Source organism: Emydura macquarii, unplaced genomic scaffold (genome assembly GCF_026122565.2).
Source record: "Emydura macquarii macquarii isolate MOO-44397 ecotype Brisbane River unplaced genomic scaffold, CSIRO-AGI_Emac_v2 contig_3451, whole genome shotgun sequence".
NCBI lineage: Eukaryota > Metazoa > Chordata > Testudines > Chelidae > Emydura > Emydura macquarii.
Window position 1 is genome coordinate 5,418,391 of NW_027133588.1, and position 17,347 is coordinate 5,435,737.

A 17,347-nucleotide genomic window follows, 5' to 3' on the forward strand; every position below is an offset into this window, starting at 1 on the left:
TTTAAAGGGGTACCTCTTATATGATGCCACTCTACCGATAATAATGATGCTGCTTCTGGAATTCCATCATTTGGATGAGTGGTAAAATTCAGGTGTAGACCATGTAGTCCTTGAAGATCCTAGTACACTCTTGGAAAATATGTATTTTTAATTGAGTATCCCTGGCCAAATACCAATTTAAGTAACTTATGTTATGCCTTGAGTTCATTTCCTGTTCTAAATTGTAGTGCAGTGTTTTTCTGCACTGATAAACTGTTGAAGGCTTCCACCCCAGAAGTGCTGGCATTGCAGGAGGTGTGTGAATTGATTCCTGTATGTACGTATTAATCACACTGGAAACTATTTATAAAAAGTACTACATACATTTTCACAAAAGATTGTATTTAACTGTCATTATACATCTCTTCCCTTATGTATGTCCCATATTCATGGTACACTTTTCCTGATGTAAGATTCCTAATCTTTATTGTGACTTTCCTGTTGCTCAATCTGGTCAAATGAGTCCTTTGAATGAAGTGAGAACAAGGAGCCAAAAGAATGGCCTTCAGCTTCTAGAATCATTAATACAGGCAGTCTAACAAATGGGAGACAAGGAACAGTGACCAACTGGTCACAGGGCAGGGAATCTGCCCTGGAGCATGATAGACACACAGTGTTCAGCCTGTAAGCTGGATGGGCACAAATGCCATAATGATTTCTTAGCATGGCCCTGGCTGTGGTCTCTCTTATCAGCCTGCTGAGCAAGCCTGGCCAGCCTTCTTCAGATTCACAGTTAAGATTTATTCCTGAAGCCTGACCTACATGAGCATGTGTCTAAATGTGCGAAAGCTGTTATTTGATGGCAAGCAATGAAAGGTCATAGAAAAAACAGGCAAAGCATTTAAATCAAAATGATGAAGCTGGGTAATTTCATTAGGACCAGTTGTATTTACTGGAAGTCACAGATGGTGCGGTTTAGCTTATGGCCAATTTGTTAAGACAAAATAAGTATAAAGAAATAAATATTCCAAGTGAGAGGTGGTTAAAAATTAAATAGGCACCAGATGGCTCAAGATTGTCCTTCATACACATTTGGTAAAAGAAGACATGAACAATGGAAAGGCATTTCTGAATGGTACAGTTACAGTGTGGGTAGGCCTTTATCAATGTTAGGCTTAAAAAGAGAGCAATTAAGCCACCTTCACTTTGTACAAAGAGATATCCCAGCAAAATTCCCTGCTTAAATTTTGTATTAATTTCTACTGTGCGTGTGGATTTGATTGAAAATAAAAGGTTAGTGAGAAGTTTATGAATGTCAGTGGTGACTAACAATTACCATTAAAGAAAGCTGAGTATTTATTTGGATCAGGAAGAAAACCCTTACAACAAGAACTATAGTAGATGCGGGTGTGTGTACATACACCCATATTGGGCGCATATGCATAACCCCATTGAGTGAGTGTGTGTGTGTATACAGACAGAGTGATGAAGGAACCAGTCTACTATCAATGCTATTTCATACATTGTTTTCAAGGAATTTTAACAATTGTGTATAGATCGGTAATTATAGATAACAACAGGATTGTTTAAGGACAAAGAGGAACAATAGTCTCTTGATTAAGGCACTGGACTGGATCTCAAGAGATGTGGACTAACTTTTTGTCTCTGCTACAGACTCAGTGCAATTTTGAGGGCAAATCACTTTCCTCCTCTGCCTTATTTTTCCATTTCTAGAATGGGGATAATATTTCCTTATCCTGACTTTTTGCTGGTCAATGAGACTGACCTCCTTTGTTAAGGGCTTTGAGATCTACTGATGAGCTATATAAGAGCTGGAATTATAATAATGATGACTGTGAGCTCTTTGGGGGCAGGGACTCTCTCTTACTATGTTTGTGAAATGCCTAGCACAACTGGACTGATGACAATTGGGGTCTCCAAGCGTGAGTGTAATCAAATAAATAGCAGATGTTCTTAAAAAAGTCAACCACATTTTTGTATAACAGTTTTCTCATGGACCATTTCCTTTGATAGTTATATTCATACTCATAACATCCCCACGGAAACAGCAGTTTCTTGTGCAGATACATGAATCCCCTAATATCATTTTATCTTTTCATCTGTATCTTAGTGCAGTTTTGAGTAGGAACAAAGGAAGGGCAACCCAGCACCATGTGACCAGCAAGTTCTCCAGACTTTCCATGCAGTGCCTTTAGCATAGGAGGCATTGATCAGAGACACTGAATATTGAGAGGTACAAGTAAAATAGTGCACAGACAAAATCTCTTTTAACGCAAACTGGGTGCACAATGCAAGTTTCCCTTTGCAATAAAAAAACCCAAACCTTAAAACATCTAGCTAGCAGCCTTGGATGAGGATGTTCACTAATTAATGAGCAACACACAGGAGCTTTCACAATTTCTATTGCATCTTACATTCTATGGGGTATGAAAATTATAGATTAAAAGTATTGTGTGCTTTGCAATGAAAAGCATCTATGCATGAAATGATGTCTGCAATCATGATGGAAAAGTGAGACCATCCACCAATGGTTGAGTCCAGATGACTCCAGATGTGAAAGTAACAGTTTTTAAGTATTCTAAACTAACACTCATTCGATGAGTCAAATGGGAAGAATCCAGCAATGGTTTTCCAGGTGCCGAGATAACAGTAGGACACAAGCAACAGACACAGAGAGCCCTTGCCAGTGAAGGTGGATTTAGTGTCTTAGCTGCCATGCTTGCTCCTATGAGCAAAAAGAGTTTTACAATTCTGGCTTTGTCTGGCAAGAGACCATCTAAGTGAGTGTAGCTGGGAAAATAAAAAAGTTTTAAAAAACAAATCCCCCAAACCTAAGTGGCTCTAGATTGGAAATTGTACAGATATTTTGTGCTATTTATCCATTTGGGGTTTTTTTTTGAGGGGTGGGGGGGATGTGCGGGACTTTCACTTTTATCTGAAAACTACTGCACCCAACAGCTGATCCAGGGGTAGTCCATAATTTGCTGCCTTTGGCACACTAGTAAAATTTCACAGTTCAGGCACTTCATATTTTGTTACTTCTCACACTTTTTTTCTGCCTTAAGGGGACCACTTCTGCCTGTAAGTTTAAACCAGCTCTGACTTCACTACAGGCAGGCATAACTGTGGACTCTCAAGCAGGTACATAGTCAAAACCTGAGTCTCTGTCTGTACTAGACAAATACCCCTTGCTGACAATGGTTGCAGCCGAACTAGTTCTACACATGGTTTAGCTGCATATGTACAGAAATGCAAACTGTCTTCAGCTCTATTAATAACTATAGGACTAAGATTTAATAGTGGCTACTGAACCAGTGCTAGCTGAACAGAGCTCGTCCTTGCCTACTTTTTACAGCTAACCATGTTCAACACTTGTGCAGCTTTGTCAGCAAGGCATCGTTAGTATAGTGTACACAGAGCCATAAAGCAAAGAGCTTTTGAGAAAAAGGTCCATGGATGACTAATAGCAATGTGCTTTGATGCTTAGTAGATGGTTACACAGATACTGGAGCTCTCAAACATGTGCCACAGCCTTTAAAAATGTGTGATTAAAAACCCTGCAGTAGAGAGATAGCATAGAGTATCTTGCTGGAAGCTTCAGATGCCATTGGGGATTCAACTCCTTAACATGGAACCAATTTCATGACTCAGCATTTCAGAGCTCAGTAATTTACAGATACAAATACACTGAGGTTAAACTGAACGACGTATCCCATAAATCAACAAGGGACAACAGAGCCATCGGGCCACAGATTTAAATATTCTGCTGTATGTTCTTAAATGAGATCTGTTTTCTACATCTATTTTCTAACACTGCTTTTTCTAATGGAAGTATAATTTAAATGGGATATGAGTTTAGCCTTTGCATTCAGACCCTAAAAGAAACGGTATTTCTAGCCTTTCACCATCTCCTTATTGGAAAGTGTCATGGGTTCAGCTGAACCACAAGAGTATCTCCTGAAGCAAGCTCCCTTGAATTTTACAGCACTTAAACTGAGGTCCAAACTCAGTGTGGTGACCTGAGCTTTCAATTCCACAAGGTAAACAACTCAGCCTTCTTTAACTCAGTCAAAAAGGTGCAGTCAAACTTAGGCCTGTGGCTGGGAAAGCCTTCCCCATCCCAACCCAGAACTGAACCTATGCAGAAGCAGCCAGCCCTGTGCATCTTATACGTTGGGCCCTGACTGCCTTCTGTTTGCTCCAGACCCTTCCAGCGGAGGGAGGACCACCTCTCATTGGTTTTGCCTGCTGTTGATCCTGGGTGGCCTGCATAGGCAGCTCTCACAGGTGTAAACTTGCTTTCCCCCCACTCCTCCCCCAAAAGGACACCTTCTTTGGGAAAGCTGCGCCAAGGCAGCAGAGCCTCCAGGAGGGGGCCAACAAACACCTTGTAAACCCCGTCACACACTGTTTTGATGGCTTATGAAAGGAGAGTTTAGCAAATTAGCTATTTTATATTTTCCTAGATGAAGTTTGCCATTAGCATAAATTTCTCCATCAGGATCTGTTCTTTTTGTGTAGCTTTCCATTGCAGATTCTGAGCTCTGGTACCTGTTGGTTGCCACTGATCTGGCAATATAAACAAGAGCTCATCCATACAAAACCAGAGTAGGTCAGACAAAATGAACATTTTGAATACATTGTTAACACTATCCTCATTTAACACAAATCACCTTATCCTTTGTAGGTGTGCTCAATTGTTGGTAGCTGCATTGTTCACTGCAAGCTTGAAGAGGAATATTGTATCAAACTGTTGTTTCAGGGTACCTTGAAACTATGTTGTATGGAGGTCCATAGCATGTCAGTTTATTGTCAAGGGAACAAATCTGTTGTTGAAACTGCAGCCATCTGAAATCATCTGGTTGCATTTATCACTCACAAGTGCTTACAGGCAGCATGCTGTGGGCGAGTCATGGCTGTTACGGCAAGAGGAAGGTTCAGAAGTGTGATTCAGGAGCTCATTGCATGTAAGTTACCTGAGGTATCTTCATTATTGGAGATCTAATTTATTTGTGTAACTTGGAAACAATAGAGGACTTGGCATGAGTCTGCTTTAGTTGCTGTTCTCTAAGACTCTTTCTGTTAAAGTCTTTTCTTGGGCATGGTCTACTTTGGCATGTAACTGTCCTTAACAATTTTCAAGTATTTTCCTTTCTAAAGAGTTGATCATTTTTGGAACCTTGAGTTTGTCAATACAGAAAAATGTTTAAAAAAAAAAAAATCAAACAAACAAACCACTTTAGATGCCAGCTTTGCTTCGAGATTTTTCTTTTGCTCATTTGTCAAAGTTTTCAGCAAACAAAGAGTTTAGAGAAGGGAATCGGGGGTAAAGTGCTACCTTTAATAAGCATTTCTGCAATGTTGGTATGTTTTAAATCTTCTCAGCAATTTCACAATGTAATATTATTGCTATGGTCTACTGCTTTAAGACTTTGGGCTGGTGCGGACTGGCAGGGTTGTCTATGAAGCTAAACCTATATCTATAACTTATTTTGTACTAATTGATCTTGGATTTTCACCAGTCGTATGTGCCTAGCCCATGTTGTTAAATCACACTTATCCTGACTATTTAAAAAAAGTCCACATATTGATTTACACGTTTTAAATTGTAATTTAAAACTCTTAACTCTAGAAAGAAGAGAAAAAAGCTCACCACCTCCAAGTCTGGCCCAAAGCTTTCCTCTTATGACCCTGAATTCACTAATAATTATACTGCTTAAAAGTGTAACAGTGTAGATGAGGATACCCATGCTTAGGTTGAAAACTTATCATGGGAATGACTTACATTAATGAAAACCCTGAATTGCAGCCACCTCTTGGGAGCAGCTCTTTGAGAGTGCAAATTTACACTGCTTAACAAGTTAGTGCAAGAAGTGAATACCTTATCCCTGTAGAACTAGAGTGAGAATTTTAGATAGGCAGCTCATGCCCACCTTTCATCTGCACAAAAGGAAAGGTGCCAAATGCCATACATTCCCTTGCTGTGCTATCAACCCATCTTTGAAAGGGTGAGGGTTTGGCAGGGAAGAGCCAATGAAGAAGGGGAATGTTGGAAAGGGCCCTGTTTCCTATATGGTTAGTCAGGGAGTGAGTGAAACCTTTGTATCTTGCGATTTCCCAACTGTTCCCCTGCATGACAGCCATCCTTTCTAGACTGTATGAGGGGAAATGCTCTCTTACAGCTCTAGTCGTGAGATACAGAAGCTTCCCCTGTGAGTTTTTCTATGAGATGGGATGATCTGGTCCATAATCAGTAACTATACAGACAGAAGGGATCATAAACGAACATGTACGTGGCAAAGACTACAGTCCGTATTGAGTAATTAAGAGCAATGGAAACACTATTAATTGACAAATAATACTTGTACAGCAATTTACATCTTCAGAGCATCCCTAATTAATCTGTAGATATTAACTAAGTAATCCCTAAGCAGTTTGTTTAGAAATTCTTTCACATCAGGCGCTAATTTAGGTGAGGCCTAACCCTGCTGGGGTTTTGATTCTGATCTCTCAATGGTGTAACTCTGGAACAACTACAGTGAAGTCAGTGTAAAATTGCTGTAAGGAATATCAGAAATGGCTGCCAGAAATGCCCCGGTAAAGCATGAAAACGCTGGGAACTAATCAATCAAAGCTGATATTATTTGAGCAAGGGCTTGTCGTCTTATTGGTATATTTGTTACAGTCTGCCATACTGTATTTCGAGGGTTTTCTAGCAGGAAAACAAGAAGGAAGAAGAGACACAAAAATGTAAGCAGCAAACATATTTACAGCTCATAACCAAGCAACAGTTGATGCAGTCAGGGTAACCCTAAACTTTGTCAGTGATAGAGAAGCAACTAAGTTTTCAGGTAATGCGTTCCAGTAGGGGTTTTTTGGAAAATATCCTCTAAACAGCTATTTTTGTCGCAAATATTTGGTCCAAGGATTTCAGGGATAAAGATGACAAATCTTGGTCACAATTATAGGCCTAAACATATCCAGCCTCTGGGAAGTTAGGCTGTATTTATAGCATAAAACTGTAAGGAGCAGAAGAATATTGTAACGCGAGGGTAGCATAAGTGGCAAGACTAGGCCTGAGTTAGCATAAGTAATAATAGCTAGGCCCAAAATGACCTAGACATAACCTCGGGAGTAAAGTAGGACTAAAAGTAGGCTAACCACAGAACCAGTTTAAACCAGTTTAAACCAGCTAAGGGCTAGCTATAGCAATAAACAACTAACATCAGCTTATTGGGGTGGTCCCTAGCTAACTGCCAATAAACTAATAGAAAACAAGTATTAAGGCCAATCCCTAAGTGGATTGAGATGCACGTCACCTATTGTTAGGTGAAGCTTATTGCAGGGTTTAGGAGGAAAGGGGTATATTAGGAACCCCCGGGCACCGCCCTGTCGAGGCTCTCCGTGAATCCGTTGAGGCGCTAGCGGATGCTCTGGGCAGGTTGGTTCCCTGGTTGTAACTCACTTCATAGGATGAAGAATGGGCCTGATTCCCAATTGTTAATAGGGTAAGCGCCTCATTCCCAATTGTTAACAGCTTGCAGTAGTTTAAGATTTGTAACTCTCATAGCTTAAAGTGCTGCTTGAATAAACTGCTTGTGTGGTCACTTCCTCATCTGGCTGCTCTTTTCTCACTACCGAAATCTAAAAATACGAACCCTCCATCTCGGCGGAGCACAAAAACCTTCTATTGATGTGTCCAAAACTTGGCCTCAGCGCACAACTTGAGTGGCTGGCACTGGACCTGGTGAAATCCACTTGGGGGATGTGTGCAGGAGGGAAAGAATCCTATTCCACTTGGTTATGGAGAGCCAGCAACTGCTTCATGATTCCTGCTGTAGCTTCAGAGATGTGGTTATGCCCATGACCACTGTGCAACTCCTCCATGAAACCGTGAATCCTTCATCTCATTCCTAAGTCTTTCCCCCACTAACTGTCTGTGCAAAGGTGGGGGAGGGTGGTGGCTTTGGCTGTATATAGTGGGGACTCTGCTATTATGGTTGGCTGTTGGAGCATGAGACAGTTTTGAGGCACAAGGGGACTGAAGTGTAACAAAGCTTTATGGTGAAACACACAGCAACTAGTTCAAATATCTAGTGATAATTCACAATAGCATCTTTTCCCATATTTTTTCTTATTTACTTACTGTTACATTTAAAATCTCAGTCTAAGCAGAATATTACTAGTTCTCAAAACTGCCATACAATTTTATTTGCAATTCCATTGATGGAGAGAAATCTGTTAATTGTTGCAAAATTATAAAAGTCCTTAAATTACAGTTTCTTAACCAGTTGAAGCACCTGGGCTTGGTAAGACTATGGGAAGTAAGCTGTTAAATGCTGATAGTGGTCATGAAACTGATATTTTATTTAGATGTCCTTGCAGCATACAGCTATCTGAAATCATGTTTATAGTCTGCATGCAATAGAAATATAAGCAATGGTGTATATTTTGGCAGGTAATGTTGAGATTTAGTTGTAGTAATTCAGAGTGTTGCTTCAGGGCTTCTGTTTTGCTTTGGGCATAAAGCTGTATTATAAATTATAGCACACAAAGCTGAATCTGACCTACCAGTTGGTGCATAATAAACTTTCTTAACTCTGAATATTAACTACATATTGTGGCCTAAAGGTTTTTTGCTCTCTAATTGTAGCACTGAATTATACAAGAATCTTTTCTCTTGGGTGAAACATATACATAATTTCTCAGTCATAATACTATACAGAAAGGAACAGTTACAATAGATAACAGTGGGAGAATATATTAATCTTAAATATTTATTGTATTGAGATTAAAATAAGTTTTGAATATTGCTAAGTACATGAGGCAATTTTTTGAAACTTCTTGGTGTGTTTTTGTTTTGTTTAAGAGTCAGGACCTGAATGAACCATTTGAACACTCAGAGAACATTAGCAGTGATGATTATGAACAGAGAAAATGTCCTGATTATAATTGTACAGTATTTCAGGTTGTGTCAGAACCTGTTTTATGAATTAGTATTTTAATAGATTCTAACTTGGCTTTAAAACTTTGCCTTGGGCTGAACTATACGATAAACTATTTCAGCCCTGGTGAAAATAGTTTTTTAATTAAAAAAAAAAAAATCTAGTTAAACTATTTTGGAATTTCATTTCAAGTGAAAAGCTTTTTGGTATATACCAGTAGTACATATTAACATAGCTGGTAACATATTATTTCACCAGTAAAACAAGAAGAATATGTAGCTTCCATGTGATGCTGAAGACAGAGAATGTTTCTTCAGGTGATGGCCCCTTTGTGTGTTACACTTTGGGAATGCATGCTCTCCATGGGTCTGAAGACCCATGGAAGATTCTTGCTAGCAGTGTCCTTTGGTCCATGCCTGTGCCCTTCTCTTCCTCGTGCTTTGAACCAAGGTCATCATGGTCGGTGTGGACCAATTGCCTCTCTGGTTCCTTTCTACCTCCCATGGTCTGGGACGGAAACTTTTCATTGTCTGCAGCATTAGTTAGCTTTTTTTTTGTCTGTTATCTGTATATAGTTTTTAGATCATAGGTTTAAATAAATATAATTTTTAGTAGTCAGGGTCTGGTGTCTCCGCTAACCTGAGCACCTCCCCTTTATGCAGTGATCAATATGCCCCAAATCCCATGATTAAAGAACTGCGTATTCTGACCGTGGGCCTTCCTGGTCAACAGTGACCATAGGCTTTGAAAATTCCCAATTGATTGTGCTATGAGGCCCCAGCCTGGCCCTGGCCCATCAGCCTCCTCTCACCTCATACACCAGGCAGAGGTACCGAGAAGCACAGTAACTCGAGTGACCTCCACCTCCAGGGCTGGTAGGAATAGAGCAAAGGACTCCTTCAAACAGGAGCATGAGGAAGTAGGAAACACTCTCAAAAAATGAGAGAGATCCTCCTCCATGTCCTCAGTCAAGAACAGGACCGCTTCTCCAACACCCTCCAAACTGGGTCAGATGCTGTGCCCTGCATCAGGAGAGTTAGGAGCTCACACGGACCACACTACTGTTTTTCTAGCTCCAAAGGGCAAAAGTACCTTGCCAGGAAAAGAAAGCAGTCTGTCCTACTCCCTTGTGTCATGGGATAGATACACTGCCCAGAGGACATTGCCATCTATGTTGCTGGAATTCCTGATCCTGTCAAAACTGACTCTGACACCTCCCTTCCCCCCACCTCATTGTGTGAGAGCCCACACCATCAAATCAGGGCATGCAGGAGAGGTAAAGTCACTCACCGGTACCATCTACCAATAAGGCCCCCACACTACAGCACCACCTGTGGAATCTGAAGCCATCACCTCATCAGATAAGTCAGATATTAGTGGGAGAGAGTCACTATTCCCACTGAGATGAAGTCCTGACAGAGGAAGAGTCTTGTGGGCACTGTCCCAATCTCATAAGAAAGACTACGCACCTTGGATTCATGGGGACCCTTCCAATTACTGTTTGATCCCTCACATTGGCCTTACTGGGATCCATACATGCCAGATGCTGAGTCTATATAATCCCATTGGAATCAAGCCATCCATCCCCTTGCAGAGAAGACCTTCAATTATTTCATAAAAGTCAAATCCATGGTGGAGGATCTGTCCTTTGAGGGAAACAATTTGTTTAGTGAAAAAGACAGATGTCATTAGATTCCTTAAAGGACTGAAGGACAGCCTTTTGTTCACTAGGCATCTGTACTTCAGCACCAAGGAGGAAACATTACAAATCTCAGCCCTACAACAGCGACCAGCCCCTCAGTGCATTTATTATTAAAAAGGTTACGAGCCACCCAGGGAATGTCAGAGAGTGCAGCATAGCAAACGTAATGTTGCCGTGTTGTCCTCATTCCAAAACTCAGACTCCCCACAGGCAACACTTTGAAGGGACTTTCAAGAGCTGCAAATCAATCCTTTTACTACATCTACCTGTTCAGGACTCTAATACCCAATCTGGTGGCTGCCTAGTTTGCTTTTCTGAGGCTTGGCATCTTATAACCATGGACAAAAGGGTTCTTGAAATCATCACCACTGGTTATGCGGAAGAGTTCCTCTTTCTTCCCCCTTCATCTCCAAGACTCTGTCACGAAAGGATGCTCTGGCATAAAGTAGATTATCTACTCCATCTGGGATCAATAGAACCACTTATCTCCTCAGCCCAGGGGAAAAATATTTAATTTGAAATACTTCCTCGTTCCCAAGAAGAAGGGAGGATGGAGGCCCGTTCTTAATGTCAGAAAGTCGAACAATGTCACCTGCTCCATGAGGTTCAAGAGGATCACCCTGACCTCCATAATGCCCTCACTGAACAAGGGTGATTGGTTCACTGCTCTCCATTTAAAGGACACTTATTTCCACAGACTTCCATCATGTACACAGGAAGTCCCTGAGAGTTACCATGGGCCCAGAGCACCACCAAGACAAAATTATGCTTATGCGTACATCTCTCTCTTTTTTCCCCCAGGTCTGCATGCTTGTAGCCTCAGCCACTCCTGTTCTCCAGGATCTTCCCACCAATCTCTCTTCTGCCCAGAGGGTGGGAGAAGTGGAGGTCCCCACTGCTTCTAGACACATTAAAGATGTATCCTGGTTAGTGAGGTCAGGATTGTTTCTAAACATCTGCTAAGCAGTTTGGATAATTAATGTCCAGCACATGGGTAGACTTGGAAGGATTAGATTTTTACTGATAAATGTTGGTAAACATTGATTTCATTGTACACACACCATGAAAAAATACTTCAATCAATAATCAAAATTTACAGATAGGTGAAGTAAGAAAAATGCTGCTTGAAAACTCGTTGGAATTTTATTTAGGGATAATTACTTTATATGTTTTGACATGTGGTGTTGACAACTTCTTTTAGTGGTTTATACAGCTTTAACTTTTTGAATCTTAATGTCTACTGTCATTAAATAATTGTCTGATTCCCCCATAATTTCCTGCAAGTGGGGAAATTTAAATTGATAAACAACTAACAAACAATTAAAAATAAACATTGATATTATCTTTCAATTTAAAAAAAAAAAAAACTCTGCCAAGCCTACATCTGAATACTCTCAAACAATTCAGCTGATACTATTTGAAATTCATTTTTGCATGTAATGTGGCTGCCCACCAAAGCGACCAGGAGAATAACAAATTGTGCACTTCCAATCCAATTTTCTGAGGAACTCTAAAATTAATTGAAATTTTAGATGTGAGAATATTTTCATGAATATCCAGAAGTTGTCAGAATACTTGTGAATAACAGATATGGCCTTGTGAGTCATAACAAACTAAACTTTAGTTTGTGGAAAACATTCTTGAATCAGCTTTTAACTATATGCCTGGTCTTTTTTACCATACTTTTCCCTTTCCTTAATTTCTTGCAATATTTTTGTCAGGAAATATAACCTGTTGCAATATTATGGTCTTGTTTTCAGTAGTGCCCTGGTGAGAAGCATATGACAAGCAGCAGTACACCCAGTCATTTTCAGGCACATACTTCAACCATCATAAATATTTAAAACACAACTATTAATCAAAACAGCTGTATACATGCTTCAAGTGATCAGCCACTAATGACTTAAGAACTCTGAATTTAAATTGGCTTTTGTATTCTTTTCCCTTCCCTCCCCTTTTTGCAGAAGGGACAATCACAGGCTTATCACAGGCTAACTGTTATCTTCTAAGATTCCTCCTAGCAGCACACAAGTTGTCATCTTGATGTTTCAAACTTAGGGAGTTGCACTTATTTGCAGGCCTTATGGATGTTGGAATTTTTCAAGTTGATACTGGACTCTGAGCATTAGAATTATGAACTATGGTCTTCCAGCCACAGGGAGGTTGTGTGTGAGGATCCATGGGTCTTGAACTAAGATTCACCGGTCTTGGAGGTGAGTCCATGGGTCCCCAGGCAATCTTTGCATCTCATCTGCCATTTGGCAGCTTGCTAGTAATTAGTAGGCTGAATGGCCAATGGAAAACTGGTCCCACCAGAGGCACTGTCCACAGGTGTCAAGATTGGAGGAGCACCCAGTCCCACTGATGGGTCCAGCTGTACAATTTAAGCCAGAAGGAGGCAGAGGAAGTCTGCACATCAGGTGAATTCCTGGTTGGCTGCTACATCAGACACTGTCTTTTTGTTAGGCTCTTGGTTCCTGCTTCTCTGACCTGTTCCTGGTTCCTGCCTTGTTCCTGATCCCTGCCCCTGGTCTCCAACTCCAGCTTTGATCCTAGGCTCAACTCTCTCTTGCTCACTCCCCTACTCTGGCTCTGACCCTTGGCTCAACTTCTGACTCTGGCCATGAGGGCTGACCGTGCCAACCTAGTCACAACTCTATGAGAAGTCTTTGTTGTGCATACAGAGCCATGGGGAATAGAAAAAGATATGTGTAGAATAAATTTCACCATAATGTTTGCAAAACATTCATTTCTTGATTCTCTACAGAAACTAGAACAAAGTCACCGTCACCAGATCGATCTTTCTGGATTCATTGAGCAGTCAGTGTAGACCTGCTCAATCGATCAGGAAATCGACTGTTTAAAACCACCCCCTCAAGTAGCGTAGCGCTGCGTCAATGGGAATGCAGTTCCCGTTGGAGCAGTGCAGTGAAGACGGCGCACAGAAGGGAAGCACAGCAGTCGATGGGAGTTACGCAAGCTACTCTGCGTGGTTTGCGTAACTCCCGTCAACTTCCGCCGAACCTCCAGGTAAGTGCAGACTAGGGTAAATCAAATTCTTTTGGGGAGGTAGTAATGCAGAGTCCAGCTGTCCATTCACTGAGTTTTAAAAGTCTCCTCTGAAACACCTACACACAGTAAACTCTGTAACTTGTTTTCTTTACCTTCGAGAAAATGAAAAGCTTTCAGTTCTGCTGGGAATATCAGCTTGCAGTTCCAGATATTTCAAACCTGAAGCTTTGACCTGTACTAAATTTCAGATGAACTTCTGCAATGGGAACAACATAAAGCTGGTAGTGATTTCTCATTTTGACCTCTTCCTGTCTGTCAGGAGAGCTGGTTGGTTGGTTCTTTTACTAAAATTTACTTGTGTGTTGGCAATTTCATGGTGTAGGAAAATGACAAGTGATATTATATATCTATGTACACATGATCCAGGCTTCATTTGCTCTTATGTGTCTCTTAAAATATAATTGTAAAGCTTCTAAAAGTGGGGCTGTTTACCCCATGCTTGCGTTGGAATAGATTTTGAGTTAGGTCAAATCCTGAGGGAAAGAGGGGGAGGCTATCCCAATGTTGCACAGAATGTTGTGTAATGTGTTGCCCAGAATGTTGTTGTTAACCAGTGATTTATGTGCCGAGGTGCCTATATCCTTGAAAAGCCCCAATGAGCTGCTGTGGAAGATGGGTTACTGTATTTATAAAAAAATGTCAAGGTACATGTTTTATCCCAGTTGTGGGAGCTTATTGCTGAAACAGTTCTCCCAGGGAGGGAGCAAAACTTGCAATTTTGATCTGTCAGAGGGACATGAAAAGAAGTATTGTTGAGGTTGGTTGAAGGAAGTCAGTCACCCGGCTGTACAAATATGTTAGTTTAGATCACTTGTGAACACTTTGGATAAATCATTGGTTTTGGAATGGAATGAAATAGAATCTTTTTTTGTGTGTGTGACTAAATGCACCCTGAAAATAGGTCCCAGTCTACAGAAAGGGAGAAAAAAATGAAATGAGAATACATTAAAGAGCCAAAAAACACACCAGCAAGTGAGAACAGCAGAGGGATATTGGGGCTGTGGGTAACAATTTGCACAGACTTCAAAACCAATCTGAAACCTTTGCAAGTTTGGGTTCATAACATTCTTGAAAATCCAGCCAAGTTAAGAAAAATCTAGTTTGTAAAGCCGTAAGACTCAATCCTGCAAGATCAATGGGGGGAACACTGCACATAATTAGGTTTATAATTCCTATCACAGTGTTTTAAGGAGCCCTCCAAGTTCCCCAGCAATCTCTCCTGAAGGAAGATAGATGTTATAGACCAAAGGCCATGGCTTCACTTATCCAGAATCCCAGGTATCTCTGCTAGCTATTCTTACTGGACATGTGCTCCAAATTAGGCTTGCTCACTCACTCCTATCTGTGATCATGACTTGGCTCTGTGTTTTGGACTAGGAAAACTGTTCGGCTTTGTGCATCTTCTGGTGGAAGTTTTGCCAAACAGCAAAACATCCCCAGGTCACTGATGAAATTGTGACACCTCCAGCCATGTGATGGGAGTTGTGAAGAACATAAGAGCGGCCATACTGGGTCAGACCAATGGCCCATCTAGCCCATTAGCCTGTCTTCCGACAGTGGCCAATGCCAGGTGCTTCAGAAGGAATGAAGAGAACAGGCAATCATCAAGTGATCCATCCTCTGTTGCCCATTTCCAGCTTCTGGCAAACAAAGGCTAGCAACATGCATGATTTTGCATCCCTGTCCATCCTGTCTAGTAGCCATTGATTGACCTATTCTCCAGGAACTTATCTAGTTCTTTTCTGAACCCTGTTATAGTCTGAGCCTTCACAACATCCTCTGGTAAAGAGTTCCACAGGTTAACTGTGAGTTCTGAAGAAACAGTCCTGTAAGTGAGCCTGGACAAATAAAATTAACTTGAAATTTCTAGATCAAGAGGCTTTGGAGACAAATTTTTGCAGTGGTTGAATTTCACCCATTTTAAAATCTGTTAACTTCAAAGCATCTGGATCAATTAGCCTGAAATGTGTTAATTGCCCCTGGGCCCCACCCACAAATCCTCTTGTGAATGAAGAACTCACAATGGACATTTGAGGGAATGTTTAAGAGGTCATAAACATAATTATAATAGAAAGTTTCACACAGTAGCAACTATAGAAGCTATTGTCTCTTCACATTTAAAAGACCAGCAGGCTTTTAAAATTTGAGTTAGAACAACTGGGAGAAATTTAAGTGACGATATTGATTAATGATCTGTTCAGTTATGGAATTGTTACTAAGGGATTTCTTAAGTTTCAACATACGCATACATATATGTTTGCATAATATGTATATAAAATTAGTTGTTTAGAGGATGGTGTAGCAATTCGATACTGAGCCAGATGGAGCTGCAGAGCTAATGAAGTGTCAGACATATCAGATGATTTGTAATTTGTCCATCTGCAGAGAAGAAGTACTTGAGCCTACTTTTCAGCTAGACTTATTTTCTCTATTGGCAAAAATAGAAAGCATTAGCTGGCATCAGGTTGGGAGTTTCTGTATATTCATGCTATCATAAATTCTCTTCAATAACTGTTATACAGTTTTAAACTTTTAAGTTTATTTCTATATAGGCCAAAACAAAAGAAGCTTGTTAGGGACCTGGAACTATGTATTATGTGTGCATTGCACCTAGCATATTATGACCACTACTGTAATAAAAACAAATCATGTCTGTATTGTGCATGCATGGTCTGTGATATTATGGGGAGGCACCAGTTGGCGATATTACAGATAACCTCACTAGTTCTGTTCAGACATACATTGAGAATGGGAACAAATGCTTCAATGGTGATTGGGGGCAATTAAATCTACCTATTTATAGTTGGATTTTCACAGCTTTTCATATTCTCTTTCACATTTGTGACAGTCATTTTACTGCACGCTGTCTTGGTTCAGTTTATCCCATTTTTGCCACCTGTTTTCCTTTTTTGTTCTTTGGTTTGTTGCCTGCCTGCTTGTATGTGTAACAACGCCGTCTGGCTGGGTCGTTGATCACAGGACCTCTGAATCTAAAAGCACTAGTTTCAGCTGCTTGAGCTGAAGGAGCAGCTCTGTTCCCTCATTGTCAGTAGCAGATTAATAAACTTCTATACGTGGCCTAGCCCCACAAAGGAGACAGAGTCCTACCCTGCTAGTGTGGGTTACACATAGGTACTTTCATGCAACAGCCACAAAAATTTAGTCTTTGAGTTTCTTTCCCCCTGTACCCTGCTTTCTCTTTAGACATGGGATTGGGCCATTTCATGTTTCCTAGCTGTGTCTACTGCTGTATTTAAATCAAGCTAGGGAGCAATTAAAGCGTGCCTTTTCTTTTAAGTACATGTAAAATGAATGCCATATATATTTCTCCAAAGAATGTTTAGTAAAATCTACTCTGGACAAATCTAAGGTTTTAACATGGCAGCTATTCACTTGGCCCCAATCCTGCCATAGGATGAGTATCTTGTGAGAGGTGCTGATCTGCCTCAACACTCTCTCTCCCTCTCTCTCTCTCTCTCTCTCTCTCTCTCTGAAACTGACATGTCTTGATGATGCTCAGCAACCTACCGGACTGGCCACTTAAAGGGAAGAATATTCTGGTCATCTATAATATGATCTCTGCTTTTAAAGAGTAAGGATGACACTTACTCTTTCCAAACTGCATTTT